Source organism: Anomalospiza imberbis, chromosome 4, assembly GCF_031753505.1.
Source record: "Anomalospiza imberbis isolate Cuckoo-Finch-1a 21T00152 chromosome 4, ASM3175350v1, whole genome shotgun sequence".
In the NCBI taxonomy this organism is placed as follows: domain Eukaryota; kingdom Metazoa; phylum Chordata; class Aves; order Passeriformes; family Viduidae; genus Anomalospiza; species Anomalospiza imberbis.
The window spans coordinates 32,312,606-32,331,329 of record NC_089684.1 but is presented as its reverse complement, the minus strand read 5'-3'; the positions used below and the strand labels follow the sequence as shown (position 1 = coordinate 32,331,329).

The window sequence follows — 18,724 nt, the reverse complement described above, 5'->3', positions numbered from 1 at the left end:
TGGTTTTTTAGTTGTTTTTTTTTTTTTTTTTTATTGCAGCCATTGCTTGGGTAAGTACTTCCTCTTCATATCTGAAGTGTGCACTGAGAGTACTGGAGCTGAAATGAAAACAATATAAATGAAATGTCATAAACTACTGCAAAATATTAGCGATGCTGGTTAGGGATAGCCTATGAACCCTTGTAAATACTTTCCTTGGACCTTACTGGACCTTACTGTTTTGAGGTTAAATTCAAATTTAAAATGCAAGACAGCTTGAAAAATCTGCTTTGAGGGAAAAAAACAATCTTGATAAGCTGAGGTTTTTGTCAGTACATGGGCAATTTATGGTGATGAAAAGTAAAATGGTATTTATACAGTTCCTAGTACTTTATTCCTGGAATCTCTAAAGATATGAAATTGTGATGGTAATATTTAATAATAAAAAACATTATTTAGCTATTTTTAGGCTGGTCAAAAATTCAAAAGAAAAAATTTCTCTCTAGTGATCATGAATCAAAATAAAACCTAGAGACTTAACAAAAAGATTGCAGAAACTTTCATTCTGGGAATATTGAAAAGATTAATGGAAACATTTTATTTCAGTAAGACTGAAACTCTTTGAAGCATACTAAGATACATTTCAATAAAATATTTGGAATTTGTGTAGTAATCCTCCTCCATAAAGTAATCTGGGATAAAAAGTAATCTGAAATAAAGGAGAATAGTATGGTTTTCAGTTGGACAAGTTATAAAATGCTATCCTTGAGTCGAGTATATAATTTTTTCTCTCTGGGAAAAAGACAAGTGATAACTGCTTCTCCAGGTGGAAACCTTCCTTTAGGTTTTAATGCTCGTCAGTTTGAATATCTAAGCTGGCTGTGGGCAGTCAGCTGTGTCCAGCGTCTCTGCTGATCCATGTAGTACTTGAGATACAAGCAGAAAGTGGAAGATTTAGAAAAATTCTGGGTTGTCTAATAGCAGATCACATGTTTGTATGAGAAAAAACCCAACACTTCGATTCTGCTATTGTAAAAGTGCTTAAGCTAATAAAAATTTTATCAATAAAGTTAAATATGAGGGTAATGGCCAGTGTTATTGAATAATATGAACACATATTAAGAAAATATTTTTTAAAACTTACTGTTCTGTAGGTTATGGTAACATAAAGAATAAAGCAAAGCAATTATCAAATCAAAGAGCAAATCAGATAAAAGATCTAATAGAAATGGAAAAATCAGTCATCCAAACATTAACTAAAATTTCAATACCATTTTGTTATGGATCCCAAAATTCTAGTCATTGATACTGGTGTTCATATAGCTGTGTAGACAGATTTTTAATTTGTGTCTGAAATATTGTCTTTCATCTTTGTTCCTGTGCCCTTCTCACGACCAACCCTTTCTCTCTGCCAAAAGAAGGATTTATAATGCTGATCTTAACAGTACACCCATTACAACTGTAAGTTTTATAACTCTTGAGTTATCAAACATATTAAAATCAAACACAAAAGTCTCTCACATTCCCAGGAACCATCTTCACCTCAGTCCTTAGAGAAGCATAGCTGTTTTCCAGCACTGAGAATTTCACAGCTTCTGAATCCAAGCGAGGAAATTATTGTTGTTTATGTGATATATGAATTTACCAGCTTGGACATCTTGGTATCTTTTTCATGTATGGCATAGAATGTGTTTTGGATGCCTTTCAGCTGTGTTTTCCTTACATCTTTTCTAAGCCACCCTTAGAAGTTAGCAGCTTTGCAAATAAGAGGAATGATTCACTTCAGTTTGTATGATGTTGGAAATGTAAGTCATCCTGTTGCAGAGCTTACTGAAATTAGTATATATTTCAGGATCAGCTTTTCATCTGTTCTTCAGATAGAGGGAGATTAGTGGGATAAGTTATTTTTTTGATTCTGTGGAAACAGGGGAAGGAAATCAGACTTTATTGCATTACTTTTGATGCATTTCATTCTCAGGCTGTTAGAACACAACTGGCGCCCTGCTGCTCTCTCTTGCAAACAGCAATGTAGAAAGGGGTTTTAGACAGAGTCCTGAGCATCCTGTTTCTTGGACATGGGGGTCTTCTGCCACAGGTAAGAAAATAATCTCTTGTGTGTAGTCCTGGCATGGATGCAGTCATTTTATCTGTGCTGAGTCACACCCCAAGACCCTGTAGACTCAGTGTAGGTGCTCCCCTACACAGAGCTTCCATATCCCACCCTGAGAGGCTTTGACTGAAGTGGGCTCCTCATGGTTGTGGAGATTTATATCCTGATTTAGTTGTGCAGGAAATCAGTGTATTACATAATATCAAGGCACAGAATTTCCTCCAGTTATTTTTATAAGTATTTGGTTAGAGCAGGTTCTTCTATTCAGCTGTTAGTTTTTTAAGAATTAGAAAGTATTTGATTTGAAGGAGGGTTTGTTTGTTTGTTTGTGATTTTTTTTTTTTTTTGCTTTGTTTTGTTTAGTTTTGTGGGGTTTGGGTTTTTTGGATTTTTGACATGTTATTTTTTTTCTTGTTTTAGGGAGAAATCAGTGGTATTAAGCAGTATTTCTTAGATGTCACTTTGCTTGTTGACTGAAGATGAACTGTTTCCTCAAGCACAACAGGAATGAAAGAGAGAGCAGTTAATTTTCTGTGTTTCATTCTGATTTCCAAATAGCAGAGATGATCTGGAAGTTGGATGGTAAGTATTTATCTTGCTGTTTCCCTGACTTTTCTGACTGTACGGCTGCCTCTCTCCACTCATCTCTAGATATTCATCAAGTGATAATCAGGTCATTATCTTCAGCCCACAGGAAAAGACTCCTCAAACACATAGTCTCACTGCTGGGCAGATTTGTCCAAGTGCTGTGTTTCAGGGGGAAAGTCTTACACTTCAGTTATTATCAGGCTTTTAGAGAGCTTAGCTGCCTGTTAAATGTGCTCCAAAAAAAGGATGTTCATGTGCACCATATTCTCAACGAAGCTTCACCCAACCCCTATTTTAGCAATTCCATCTGAAAATGCTTTTTTCTTTCATTTGGGAGATAAAACAAGAAGAAATCATCTTTTGAATTATCAGCAAAATAATGACTAATCATTAAACCAATAAGTGATTGAATAATTAATTATTATAGTAATCTAATTATAAAGATTGGATGACTTATTTTAAATTTTGTATCTCATTTCAAAAAAACCCATAAAGTGATCTGTGATGTAAAGTCTGTGCTTTTGCCTACATGAATCTCTTATGAGGAGACTCATCTCTTTAGAAGAGGAATTGATTCTTGTTCCTGGAATCAAAGCATGACAGAAAAAAAAGCTATGTAAACTGGATTTTTTGTTAAAGTAAAACCGTTTATTGTCTGTGAGATCAAAACCTAGGGCATGAGAGCATGGAAGGAAGATTCCAGCTAGGAAATGCTCAGACTTTAGAGCAAATATACTTGTGATTTATGGAGCCAGTAACATACAGTAGCCTGTATTTTAATATCTCTGTTTTCAGTTTAACTCCGATATTATCATCTTAGAAAATCATCTTTTGAATTCTGGTTTTGCACGTTTTGGCTTAGCGTGGAGACAGATCTTTCTGTGTATGTGTCTGTGTGTGGGTGTATGTATATGTGTATGTACATGTCTGAATGTGTATATTTAAGACTTGAAAAATGCTGAGCCTGAATCCAAAAACCATTTGTGTTAATATCTTTTGGCTTTATATCCATCATTATTTGGAATGTGATTAAATCCCATTTGCTTCACTGGGCCCAAACCATGTGTTTAGAGTCAAGCATGTGCTTAAGTGTTTTCTTGAATAAGTAAACTTAAAGTGGATGAACTCTATGTGAAAAGGAAACATCTTTTTTCCATGTAATTGTTCAACATGTTCAATACCAAATGTGAGGTTTGATTAATATATTTTTCTTTAAGTTTAGAAGAAAAGAAAGAATCACATAGATTGAATTCCTTTTTTAATTGCATATTTTTCTTTAGTTGTAGGATATTATATTACTGTTAGAGCAAACCTCTAATTCAGGGCTACAAAGGAATAAAGAAATATTCCTAAAAATGTAGTAGCAGCATCTCTTTATTTGTCTATAAATTTATTAATTTACATGAATATTAGAATTTTGTTTCAGGGAGATTATGGTCTACCTTTGATTATTTTTTGGAGAAGCCTCTTTCATTTGTCACCCATGAAGTCATCTGCAAAACATTAAAGCTTATATATAGCAAAATCAATGAAGAAGTGTTGGTTTTTGATTTTTTTAATGCATTTTTTAAAGGTAATCTGTTTGTGCCTTATTACTGCTGAGATAAATGCCTGTTTAGGATTAACTTCTTGTTTGTCTGTTGATAACTATGGCTGTCATTTTTTAAAATTGAAGGCAAATATTTGTAGTATGAAAAATGAAATATTTTCAACTGTAGCCCTGCAGCAGGGCAGTTTTAACTTGCCAACACTTTTGCATTACTTTGGGAATATATTGAATCCTTGACATGGTAATGCAATTTGCAATAACAAAAATCTAATATCAGTATTTAATGGTAGAGAAATCCGCCTTACCTCATAGGCACCAGGTTCCCAGTGCAGCAGAATGGTAGGATAATCTGAAGAGTGCAAGCTGTCTCTCAGAAGTTAAAAAAATATGGGGCTCCTTTTAAGAGTGTCCATATGCTTTCAAATCCAGTTCAAAAGCCTATTATAAATTTTGAGCATGATAAGAACTGCTGCAATGATCTCATTTTTATAGTTTTCTTTTAAGTTTGGCGTTTCCCCAATTTGCCTGATAGCTGGCATTCTGACATATATATGTGTTCAAGTGCTTTCAAATCCAATTAATGCACAGAGTGCAAAATGTAACTCCTGTACCTTTCAGTAATTGTGGGAGTTACTCATGGCATCAAATGAACAGAAAAAGAAGACAAGTGTGAGGAGATACTGTGGGGATTTTTGATGTCTTTATAGAGCTTCCACCATATTTCTCTCTGAAACTTTTGGGATTTAGCGTAACGGATGCAGTACAAATAGATGGAATCAAAAATAATATTTTTAGTAATGTGAAAGAATTTAATTTAAATTTTAAGAGTCTTTACCTAAACCATACTGCTAATAACATGATTTCTTGAGAAGGAAACAGGAAGAGGATACTCTTAATCTCCCTCTGGAGGAGGAGCCTACATCTCTCCACTAGAGAGAAAATCCAAGGATTTGCCTCTTAGGGGAATCTCAGCCCTTTGGAACCCCTTGCAAAACTGCCATATGATATATGGCATTTTTGCCATGGTATACAAGGCATTGGCAGCCATTACTACCTCTGCTGATTATTTTACATTGTGACTGCTTGTTGCTGTTTTCTATTTATGTTCTGCTCATTTCACAGGAGTGCAGGTCTTATCCAGAGCATTCAGCATCTCTGCAAGTCTATTCTTTGTGGAGATACCAGGCACAGCATTTGATGTTAATCAGAAACGTGCAAATATGAGTTTTTCTCGGGTCTATTGAGTCAGGAGAAAGACTTCAGTGGAGTTCTATGTATTTTGGATCAGTCTGATGGTTCTGAAATTTCACCCTGAAAAATAGTAGTCATCAATTTCATTCTTTGTGAACATCAAAATTTAAGGTAATTGTGAGTTTTCAAAACAGGACACAGTGTAACAATATATATTAAATGTATTAACTCCATTTTTTATAGTTGTTTGCTATTATATGAATGTAATTTATTGTGCCTGCAGCAACCTGAGGACATGCTGGAAAATTAGATGATTCATTTCAAGTGTTTTATCCTAGTGAGCAAAATTTTAATCAGTCAGTTTTCAAATCCCAGCTCTGTTATTGGCACAGTCTGTAAACTCAGCAAGGTCAGAGAAGGACTCCATTGTAGACACAGCTAAATCATCTCAGCTAAATCATTACTGCATATGTTTTACTTTATCTGCATTATAGGATTTTTAAAGAAATAGACTTCTAGAAAGGTGCTCCTTGGAGGACCTATGACAAAGGTAATCTAACAACATAAATTATGATGAGTAGAAGATTTATCTTGAGCTATGGTCACTATTTCCGATGCAAATTTTTTACAGCCTCATCTTAAAAACCCCAAACCTGTAATTTAGTATAAAAGAAGGTGAAAATTTCATAACACATGGACCACTGTCCTGACACTCTCACAATTTTGTGACTGCATTGTTCATGGAGTATTGTGAATTTTACCATGCAGTGACCAGGATCTATGTTATCAGTTTGTTCTACCTCAAATCTTGCTGTTAGCTTTCATCAGGAACATTCTTCTTTTGGTGATGTTGTGTTAATTCAGAAATGTAAAGCAGTCCAGTATCCAATAATCAGCTGAGTATGTCACATGCATGCTAATGACACTGCAGGAAAAAAATCTAACTGCCTTAATTATTAGGCAGTAGAAATAACAAGAATGATAATGAAATAAAATTTTCAGAAGTATGCAGTGTCCTAATTTTAAATAAGCCTAACATCCATTAAAAGCAAGCATAATTAGATTCCAGTAGTTATAACTAGATTTTGAAAATGTGACATAGACTCCCATAAAATGTTAAAAAGCTTTAGCCATGGATGACCATGAAAACTACAAGCTCTTCAGGGTGATAGACTGATACATCCCAACATTATACTGAGAGTGAAATCATGAAACACACTGTACACTGCATTTTTTGAAGTAGGGGTTCAATATGTTTACAAATCAAATATTAATTTTTCACTATCAGAAATCAGAATACATTTCAAATAACCCACCACATTAAAAAAGAGAAATAAAATAAGCCAAAACAGTGATTTTTTTTGTAATATAATAATATCTAAGAGAGTAGAAGTCATAAAACAAAAGGTGTTTAAAAGGAATAAAATTTTGCAAAGTCTCAGAAATGTCAGAAATGTTTAGTGGAGCATTAAATTAGGTAAATGTGTAAGCAAGTTGTTACAGACTTTGAGTGAGAAAGGCATGAGTTAATGAGTTCTAAGCAGGGAAGGATATTGGATTCCATCTATTGTAATACCTACCTGTATTTTATATAAAAATATGTGTACATAAATATATGTATATATATATAAATAAATACGTACATGAATATATGGATATGATAACCAAAAAATCAAATGAGTTGAAAAAAAATTCTTAAGTCATAGGTACATGCTGCAGATCTTTCCAAATGTAAGTTTATATTAGGGCACTTAAATCTATTAATAAATTGAAACATCTACAGCTTTGAATATTGTCTCATGGTATATTGCCTTTCTATTATCTCATTTTCAAAAGTTTTATGTGACACTGCTCTCAAGCCCTCCTTTTGCTTTTGTTTTGCATTACTTTTGCTGCACTTGGGGATTTGGTTGAGCAGCGAATATGGCGGGGCTGGGTTAAGGGATTTGGTGATCAGAAGGATCTTGACAGGTTGGACAGATGGGAGAAGAACTGCCTGAAATTCAAATTCAGGGTCCTTCAACCTGGGGGGGAATAACCCCAAGCACTACACAGGCTGGGGGTTAACCTCCTGAGAAGCAGCTCTGTGGAGAAGGACCTGGGAGTCCTGGTGGACAACAGTCTTTCCATGAGCCAGAAGTGAGTCCTTGTGCCCAAGAGGGCAAATGGTGTCCTGGGATGCATTAGGAAGAGCATTGCCAGCAGAACAAGGGAGGTGATCCTGCTCGTCTACTCAGCCCTAGTGAGGCACATCTGGAGTGCATTGTCCAGTTCTGGGTTCCTCAGGACAGGAGAGACATAGAGCTCCTGGAATGGGTCCAGCAGGTAACAAGAAAGGTGCTTAAAGTGCTGGTGAATCTCTTGTGAGGAAAGGCTGAGTGAGCTGGGCCTGTTTAGCCTTGAGAGGAGATTAATAAGGGGAACCCTCGTCAGTGTCTGTCAGTGCCTGCAGGGAGGTATCAGAGGAGGTTTCCTGGTTCTGTTTGGTTGTGCTGAGCAATAGGACAAGAGGCAAAGGGGAAAAAATGATGTTCAGGAAGTTCCACCTGAATATGAGGAAGGACTCCTTTACTGTGCAGTGACCACACACTGGGACAGATTGTCCAGAGAGGGTGTGGAGTCACTTGTTCAAGAACAGCCTGGACACAATCTTATGCCATGTGCTCAGGGATGACTTTGCTGGAGGAGGGAGGTTGGACCAGATGGCCGAATGTGATGCCTCCCAACCTGACCCATTCTGTGATTCTGTGATCTGCCTGTTTTTTTAATTAAAAGTCAAAAAACGTAACATGTGTGCAAATTGGAATCAATTCTGGACCACTTATTCTGACAGATAATTCAGGTAATACTTGAATCCTCATAATGGTGCAAAGGGAGTGATATTAAGGAAACTATCATTCCAGTGTAATCACAGATTTCAGTTTTCCCAGGAAAATAGAGGAGGTTAAGTGAACATGGGTTCTCAGATCTTTTCTGGAACTTTCAGGGCAGATATTCTGGAAGTAGAGTGACAACAGAGTTTTTGAAACATGCTCTCTTAATTAGAATTCACCGTAAGGATTTTTGGCGTAATTTTTAGTAATGGTCATTACATTGTGGAAAACCATGTCTAAATAGTATTTACAGAGATTAAAATCAAAGATATATGTGTTACATATCTTATTCTTACTTTCTTGAGTGAATATATCTACTTTATTGAGTCTTTCATTAAGGTCTAGGTTTTCTTCCCTCAAATATGAAGTCATTTTTTGGGAGTTGTTGCCTTTTTGTTTTTACCTGTTAATTGTAAAATCCCAGATAAATGTCTACGTCTGACTAATAGCAATGCTGAATTTCTTTGAAAGCCCTAATGATGCCACCCTACCAGCAAAACAGCAGCATACAGTATCATCACACATAGATTGCCCATTTCTGATCTATTTTTTACCTGTGTCTCTTGCCTTTCTCTAAAATCTCTGCATTTTTAAAGAATTCTTCAAGGGTTGATATATGAGGTTGTAAGAGCTGAAAAAAATTGCTGATCCCTTTTAATTAATACTATATTGTCATGCATTTGCTAGCTAATTTATCCAGTGATTCATCAGTTTAGCTTTCAATATACATAATACCATTAAGATTTAGTAGAGCATATATTTGATTCAAAAGATGTATTAGACTTTGTAGGTCCCGACTTCCATTCAATATAAGATGACTTTATCTGTCTCATGAGGATATATGTGATTTCCAAAAGCCATGTATCTGGTTTTGAAAAATCCTGCAAGGGAAAGGGGAAAAAATAATTTATTGCAAGGAACAAAACATTCATTTTAGAAATCTGAATGTAGAAGTGAGCCACATTTATATTAGAATTTCACAGCAAAGCAATATACTGTGCCTGTCTCACATTTCCCATACTGAAAGGACTATTTTGATCATGATAACTTCACTGTGTTTATTGCCGAGTTCTGAAGTGAAAAGCACTTTGGTCTGTAGAATAGAAAAATCAATTTAGCATAAGGTGATCACATTACACTCTATTTATCTAAGATTACAACAATTTAGAAGAAGATTGAGAGTGAAAGTAATTGTTCTTTTATTAATCCAAGTAGCTTTCAAAAAGAAATCTACTGATTAGGAAGCTCAGCTTAACTTCTAACTTGAATCTCCCAGGACTTATTCTGGGAGGTTCTGATTTCAGTGATGTGTTCTGGCGATATCATAAGCAACTATCTTGCTGAAGTTACAGAAACAAGATGGAAAACAGGTTAACGTGATCTGTTAATGCCTTTCAGTGTTAATTTGCCATAGAAATGCTAATATTTTTAAATGTTCTGCATATATATGCTCTCTTGCCAACTGGTGATTTAAAAGCTGTAGCTTTAGGTAATTCACTTTTTAGGGATATAGATTTCTGGTTTTAGTTTGAAAAATTAGTACAGAGCTTTGAAGATGCAGCACAATCCCCTGTGCACCAAGGTTACCCTGCTGACCCTTCTTAATGTTAAGACCCTGCCTCATATCCCTTTACATGTGATATTTCCTGCCAAACACAAGAATAAAAAATTAGCTGAAAAAGTGCTTGTTATGTTTCCAAATGCAGCTACAAACTTTAGCTCACTGCGCCTGTGAACATTCAGTTGGATCTGACAATTTTTGATTCCACTCCAGTGAATCAAATAATGCAGCTGTTGAATCAGGGTCATGCAGTCTCTTCAGGCTTTTGTTCATTTAACATTTTATCTTAAGAAAACCCCTCAAAGTGCCTTGTAGAATCTCACACAAAATTCAGCCATTTAGGGAAAGAATGGCAAAGAAGGCAGAAGTCCTTATGCAGTAATTTAACCAAACATTTTCTTACCTTGTGGGGAAGAATGGTGGTCTGAAAACAACAGAGCTACTGATTTATGGATATAAATAAAACAATTACAAGGATCTCTGTAATGTAAATCCATGGCTTCTCTGTTCTAAATGCCAACTTCTCCTTGGACTGGGACCTGTCCCTGCATTCTGTCTCTTTGCAGGCACAGCTCTGTCCAGCTGTACCCCAGCCTGAAGGTGCATAACCTTGCACCAAGGGAGCAGAACTTGCATCTTTAGTGAAGTCAGGTGCTCTAGCTACTTTGCTCTTTTTCATGCATTTTGATGTTGGCAAAGAGAAAAATTTGTAGCAAACTAAGCTCCTATATGACACCAGCAGAGTGAGGCACATACTTGGTGGTTTAGTAAGTGAGATATAGAATAAATGGAGAGAAGACTTACAAGGACTGGTAAAATGGAGTATTAGTGTAGAGCCACTGTTTCCCTTATTTCAATATCTCAAACTGCAAAATGCTCTGCTGCCTTGCAAAGATATATACAATTTTCTATATAAGGCATCAATGCTACATAAAATAAGGGTGTATAAGGCCCTGTCCCTGTTTTGTAAGGCTGTAGAAAAGATCAGTGACCATGACTAATAGAGTGCTTGTGCTTTTTAATGTGTGTGGGTTTTTTTTTTTTTTTTTCCTGTAAAAAGTAGTGCTTAGGTCATATTTTAGATAATGAAAATTCCATTGGAGATAGTCAGCTGGACTATCAGTGAGTGGGGCCAGCCCTCTGGTATAGCACAGAATCTGCAAAGAGGTTCTGAGTAAAGAAATTTTATCATATTTGAATTAATTCTTAGGTCTTCAAATTTAAATGGCATATGGCTTTGAGGTGTTGAAATGGAAGGTCTTCCTTAGTTAATTTTTTTCTGAGCAATTCTAAATTAAAAGTTCACCTCTGTTAAAGCTATACCAGATGAGCAGGAAAACAAATATTTTTAATTGTTTCTGTCTTTCCTTTCCAATACTAATTAGAGAACTTTGTGCCTTTCAGTATTCCACTCCCAGTAAAGAGAGGTACCATTGCTGATGTCTTAATCCTCTTTTGTTGTAGTTATTAGGGGTTTTTTGGTTGAGTTATTTTTGTTTGTTTTGTTTTGGTTTTTTTGGTGTGTGTTTGCTTTTGTTACAAGGTGTGGGGAAAAATGAAGAATTGAGCTACATTTTTAGAAGACAGAAGTTTATGATTCTTGAGAGTACCCCTCAGAACTATGTCTTTAAATAGTTTTAGGCTAGAGGATCTGCTAAGTGAACAATAAAGGTTTCTCCAGAATGAGTCTACAGCTATTGTGGCTTCATAGAGACATTTTTATTCCCAGAGAATTGATAACAAAAGTAAATGAAATTTTCCGCATTTTATGGTTGGGCAACATGAATGGTCTTTAGAATGGCTACTAAAGACACCTGATTGGCCAAAACCAGATAGACTTCTTTACACATTGTTTGAGAATTAAAGATGTCTACTTGTCCCTGGCAGTTTATGATTTACAATTTCTACTCCCTTTAGCACCATGCTTAATAAGTCTTCAGCTTGGAGATCAAAAGTAGCTAAATGAATCATTGTAGTGGATTTCTTTATTAGTATGATATGCTATCCTAGATTCTGGAACTGTTCTCAGAGTTGTAGAAATAATATTGTTTTAAATATTTGTTGAACTGATCTGTAAAATTTAAATTCACCTTTCTTAGAACTTTGATTTGTTAGTATATTTAGATAAACAGAAGCGTTAACTTCAAAAATGATGTAAAAATGAAGTATCTCAGTATTGGGGTTTTGAAAGGAAGATTATTTTGCACCTCAGAATATTGAAAGACCCAGTTTTAGAAGATTTTGAGTGTGAATGTTGTTTCTGAACAACCTAATTTTGTTATGTCTTGAATTTGGTGTTTCATTTTGAAGAACTATTCTGCATATCCCTATGGCATAGTTAACAAATATCTATGTCAAATAGAAACAACTGTACACATCTGTAAGTAGTGATGATTTTTACCATCTCTTAGGAAAGCTTCAGAAGTTCTGTTTTGAAAGGTTAAACTACAGATGCTCAGAGCTAATACTAAATTCTCTCATAGATATTTTTTCCTTCGGACTACCTTTGCTTCTCCTTTTCCTCCATTTGTCAGTCACATCTATTATATTTCATGTTGTATTTCTCTCATGCTGGACATTTCCTAGTTATGTGTCTTGTTGCTAACATCATTCCATCTCAGATGTGTCTGTGATGTGGTACCTATTCTGTTGTGATATTTTCCTGCAGTACTGTTTTTATCTTATATTTTCTTTTCCATAGATACATTTATCTTTAGACTGACATGATGCTATTCTTTCTCCAACAGCTTCAGATATTTGCAGCTGACCCTATAGTTTCATCTTTTTTTCTTAGCCTTTAACATTTGCAGTTGTAAGTCAAGCTGATATTTTTATTTCCCAAGTGTCTGCCAGAGCTAATACCATTTTGGGATTGATCTGCAACTTTGCAGAAAGTAGCATTGCTGTGATGTCATTGCTGTACTTTCCTGCAGTGGCCACAGAGTGCTCTTGTCTCTGCTTCCCCATTAAAAACAGAAGACAAACAAACTGCCTTACCTTCCCTTCTGTCAAAACAAACCAAAAGCCTGGACAGTTTGATTGGAAGAACCTTTAGGAGAAACCTGACACCTCCAAATTTAAAATATTGTTTGTTTAAATATACCAGATAAGCTTTCAGAAAATGTTGCTTTCATTGTAGGATTTCATTGTTGTATAGCTTCCTACCACCTAACTTCCAAACTGTCGCCCTGTTCTTTTGAGAGTTTTAAAGTTCTTCTAAAAGTTCCTATGCCTTCTGATACTTATATATGTCTACTGAATTTTCTCACACTGTTCATATAAATAATGATTGTTTTGCACTCTTCTTTGTGGGTGGAGAGAATTGATGGACTGTTGGTTTGACCAGCGTGGTTGGAAAGGTGGCAGTTTCACCCTCCAATCCACTGTCACTTTTGCTCTTGTATTTATACTGGAGTCAGAAAATAAAGTTGGCCTTTTGGAGTTCTTTTTCTCTTTCCTTTTACATCTAGCCTGCTTCTGTGAGTTATTTTGTGTAGCGGTGTGACACCAAACATATTGTGAGAAGCAATGCCTTTAATGCCTTTAACCTCCAAGGTTATTCCTTGCTATTTAATAACTGGTAGGAATGCAGTAGGGAGCATAGATAGAGTAAGTCTAACCTGGGTTAACATAATAGTTTGGTGGTAAAACCAGTGTGGTCAAAATTTACAAAGAATTGCAGGTTCATTTCTTGGAGACATCCCACAGAAATAAGGTCCTATTTACTGCATCTGCTCTAACAAAATCCTTCATTGACTAAACACTGCTCCTTCAATATTTTTATTTTCAAGAATCAGATCAGTGGCTCCAGGATAATTTTGATGAAAAAGTCATCTTTTGAATGATTGGAATTAAGACATTTCTCACAGAGTCTCCTGCTGCTCAAGCAGTCATTGCTTCTGTAAGGAGAGGTTACCGTGCAGTGATGGTATCAAACTTTCCTGCCTCCCACAATGCATTCAGAGGTCAGCTGCAATGAGAATACAGACGTCTGTTTGACAGAATAAAAGGGAAACAGCAATCATATAAATCATCACGGAAGAGGTAAAAATTGATATCTTAAAAAAATGCCATTTCTTTTTTTGTTCAGATGGGAGGATAACTGAACAGGTTATATTTTTGAAAATCCTTTGGAAAAGGGAGAGGTAAAGGCTCTGCAGTATTTACCGTCACAGAAAGTAATCCTGGTTTTGGTTGGAATTGCCATAATGTGAAATTTGAAGGGGAACTTTCTTTATGCATTCATGTTTTTAAAAATTATTTTCACCTGTTCTGTAATTCTGAGATGATTTTTGATAAAAATAATCTATGAAGCTTTAAATTCAGAGTCACTGGTATTGACCAAAGTCTTAGTTTCAAATATAAGTTAAGTCCATATTCAGGAAGAAAATAGTTATGCCATTAACCTAAATAATTTCATAATTTTATCTTGGCTCCCTTGCTTCCCTCCAATTTTCTTCCTCCCAGCTATTTGTCATGGAACCTGCTGTCACTAAAAATATTGCATTTTATATTTTACATAATTATAGATTTATTCTCTGTACATATTTTCTCTCCCTGCAGAAATTATATACATTGTTATTATTATTTATTGCTATAAATATTATCATGTATCTGACACAATAAAATCAACATAATCTAAAGTAAATTACTACCTATTAATATTTCATACTGTTCTCTCTAACAGAGGATGTTTTAAAGATACAAAAAGAATTTATTTGGAAACATCACACAGAATGTTTCAGGCTAATAGTAAGCAATATTTAAACCTTTAAAAACAAAGCTGATGCTGAAAACCTAACAAATTAAAAGTATTTCTATGTGATTGGTCACTGTGTGTACAGTACTTTGAAAGGAAATGCTCTATCCTTGGTTAATTATGAGTGTCCTTGGAATTATTAGATGCAGTCGGAAGAAATATGAAAACATATGGATGTTCATTTTAATTTCTGATGCCCCTCTTACCCTTATGAGTTTTCCTTCCCCCCAGTTCTCTCAAAAAATATATTTTTAAGAAAGCTGGCTCATCTACCCTTCTCCAGGAAGTGAGGATTCATTTTGTACATGGTCTGGCTCTATATGCTGCTGTTTCTCTCTGTTGCAATTTTTCTTTTCTGTTGCAGTGGGATTTAGGAATGCTTCTAAACATTTTTTTTACAGATTTCACAGATTCATTGAATTGAAAGCTGGAAAAATAATGGAGACTGGCTTCCTGCGTAACATGTCTGAGGAACTCTTGCATGAAGCCATCACTTTTGAAATGTATTTTTTAGATAAACATCAAATCTTGATTTATAGATTCCAGATTATGGAAAATCAAGCATATGAGTTTTATCTTGCAACAGGTATCTGCAGTGTAAACAAGTGCACTTCATTTCAATTCTACATGTTGGAGTCTCATGTAGGCTCACACAGACTGTGATTTGTTGCACTAAATTTCTCCTGATATTACAGAACATTTTCTCTCTTTCTGTAAGTAAGGAGATAAGAAATTGATAGTAGACACACCAGGTTTATAGAGCAATACAGTAAGTGTTGCTGGTTTTCAAGCAAATAAGCAATTTCATTGTTATTGAAAATTGATATTGGCTATATTTGGCAGGGTGGTTCTAAAGGAATCATCCTTTCAGCTTTCTCTATATTCTTTTTTATTTCCAATGCTGTGGTTTAAAAAACCCACAGACCCAAACCCCACACCTCCACCCTCTTATCCCCCCATTTAATGTCTCTATATATAGTTTCATCCTTCATTCAGATCTGATTTTATCTTAGCCCTTCTTTGACTGGCTGCTCCATATCCCTTTGTCCCTCCTTTATGAAGGGATGGTGAAAGAAAATATATTCTTCATATTGTTTTCAGGTGGTGATTGCATGTCTTTCCTGTCTGCTCTGAACATGATTGATGGTAAGGCAACATTTTCTCCTTAACTCTGGTGTTGGCTGTTTTACTGATTTCTTGGAAATTACCACTTCCAATCTCTCATTCTAAGAACAGTGATATCCTTCATATTGATATTCACAGGAAGCAAGGGAAAACACTTTCTACAGCTACAAAATAAAACTATTTATGAGTTTAAGTTGCCATCTATCTATATGAATTTTGTATACATAACATATACAAGCTCCTCTAAACACCTAAGTCTTTTATATATCTCCTTCTATGCTTTCTGCTGGTTTAATCTGAGCTTCTTTCAGCACGAACAAGTGTTTTCTAGCATTCTCTTGAATAAACTAAGCACATTGATCTTATCTGGCTTTAAGGCAGATTTTTCAGGTGTCAAAATATGCTTTAATTGACTTTTAAATATTTTCAGTTTCTTCATATGTCTTTAAAAATTCAAACCCCAGACTAAACACAGTGTTCCAGCACTGGTGACATGAGTTTTTGAATTTGGAAATAATGAAAATAATCTGCTTCTTTTTGATATCCCTTTACTTTCCCAAGGATCAAATCAGTTCATTTAGACACAGCATTGCACTGGGAGTTCACAGAAAGCTCCTTGCCCCACTACAGTTTCAGAATAATATTTTTTCAGTGTTCCATCCTATAAATATGACCTGTATTCCCTGTGCCTAGATTTATGTCTTTGCATTTGTCCTTATTAAAATTTATCTTGTTCAAATGAAGGCACCTAGACAGCTGAGACAGGTTGTTCAACAGAACATTTGCCTTATTACTTGCCACTCTACAAATTTTTCTATGCAAACTCTTCAAGTTTTACCAGCAATCACTTTGTATTTTCTTCCAGATCATTGAAAATGATGCTTAAGGTTTAGATGCTGGATAGTCCATATTTAAAATGCTGGTAAATTAAAGAGGCATTCCTATAGACTGAAGAGGAATGCAGAATGTATTTTTAACCAGTATAGATAATAAAAAAAATATAATTTAAAATGTATAATTAAAAAAGTATAATTTAAAAATAAACCTTAATTATTTAAATACTATTTTAGCCCATTGTGTTTAATACAATTCTTTTATTTTAATATGTATTTAATACTCCTTACTCTGAGAAATCAGCAAGAACATGGTAGCTCAGAATGTGGAAATAAGCCAAATGCTTTACAGCCATGTAAGTACAGTATATTAACCAATTTTCTTCTCTCAAGATTGCAGCCAGAGTGCTCAAGGTACAATCACCCATTTCCATAAAATCAATTAAACTTTTGGGGAAGATAAGAAAGCCACATTTCACATTTCTTTTTTCTAATAGTAGGATATAAGCTGAAAAATGTTATTTAAATTTTAAAGCAGCAGTTTATTCTAAGCTTGCAGAAGATCGGTGCATCATAATGTCCCTGCTGGGCTGTGAGAAATGAAATTAGAAAATGGTGTCAGGTATTCTGGTTATGGGGGTGTCTCCTTGTTGGTCTGCTCCTAATGAAGCAGATCCAAACCAGAGTGAGCTGACCTAAGAAAGAGCTGACCCAAGACAGAGGTGCTCCAGTCCCTTGTCCCTCACACTGCCCAGAGCTCTGTGCTTTGTGTCAGTGTCCTCCTGTGGAATGCAGGCCTGGGGCCTTAAACTACCTCAAAACTCTGAGGCTGGTGATTATGATGACGATGATGATGAGGCAGAAACCTGGGCAGCTGGGCTGTGCAGTATGAAAGTACGGTCTGAGCTGAGGGAGGTCAGCATCAAGTGCAAATTTGATCAAGAAGCCTGTGCAATTTTTTAGGCTGTTTTGACTCTCCATTCTGTAAACTAAATCACGTAAGTTTTCAGTTCTTTGACTGGCAGGGTCTTAAAAAATATTTGGGTTTGTCTAGCTCTGTTTTCTGCTGGAGTCAATGTGACTTACCTTCCTGCCAATGATGGGAGGGGAAGGAGTTATTTACTCAACTGCAACATTCCATTATGGATTTTGTACTTAAAAAATTGGTTAAATGCATAAACAGCTGTAAGAAGAGATAAATCATTCTTTATTGCATTGCACATTAATTTTGTCATGCAGGCACCATCTTGGTGATGATTTTTTATTTGTAACCAACAAAACTAAGCTCTGTGAGCAAATACAAATTATGCAGAAATGTGTGATGTAGCGGGCATGTCACAAAGGGAAGTGACATGTATTCACAGATAATTTTTTCTGCAGGTAGATGATTAGAAATGAAATACATGTTGTTTTCCATAGAAACCTAAAAAGAGTGGTTCAATCAGATTAAATAATTTATAGATGTTACGGGCCACAAAATTACGTACACAATACCCCAAGCTGCAGGCAAGCGTACCTTCAGTAATTCACACTGCTCTATCTTTTCAGAAATCTAAGTTATTTAGCTCTGCAAACAGAAGTATTTAATTCATTTCTGTAACTACATCTTGAGTCACTTCTAATCAGCTTTCAGTCTCAACATTTTCCCAAAATTTCTCTCAGCCAGCCAAATCTTGGGATTGCTTGGAATGTCTTCCACTCTTTCCTTTATTCCACTGCCACTTTCAATCCTATCTTTCCTTTCAAAATACTATCCCTTGCAGATTTTGGTGAAATTTATTCTGGTTTTCTGCCCACCCCTCTGCCTAATTTTACTGCATCTCTTTCAGTACATTTCTTTTCACACCCAGAGTGCTGCGGCTTTTCTATCTGTTCCCCCTGTATGTGAGTCCACGACCATTTTATATTGGTTACTTATTTATGACCCATCTCCTGCAGCTACCAGTCTTGGTTCTCATCGCCCATTTTGTCAGGATTCCTGTCTCCAGTTTTCCTGACCACAGACTACATCTATCCAGATCATCTATACAGACTATTGTATCCTTAGCCCTCTTATTGTCTCTTTCCTTCTTGCTAAATTAAATTGTTTCTATTCATTACTTCAAGTTTCTTCCAAAATTCTACTTTTGTTCTATGTACTTTTACCTCAGCTTAAT

The 18,724-nt window shown here is 35.5% G+C and overlaps 1 long non-coding RNA gene across 2 annotated transcripts in view; it reads left to right on the top strand.

The window, feature by feature from the left end:
* Window positions 1-1,464: 1,464 nt before the first annotated feature.
* Window positions 1,465-18,724, top strand: part of LOC137473389 (uncharacterized) — a 108,312-nt gene continuing 91,052 nt past the window's right edge. Inside the window, exon 1 of one of the 2 annotated variants that reach the window (XR_010998755.1) lies at window positions 1,465-2,074. This is a non-coding gene — a long non-coding RNA (uncharacterized lncRNA). Of the gene's footprint in view, window positions 2,075-5,123; window positions 5,968-18,724 lie in introns of those variants that run through there. The other variant, XR_010998756.1, reaches the window with a different exon arrangement.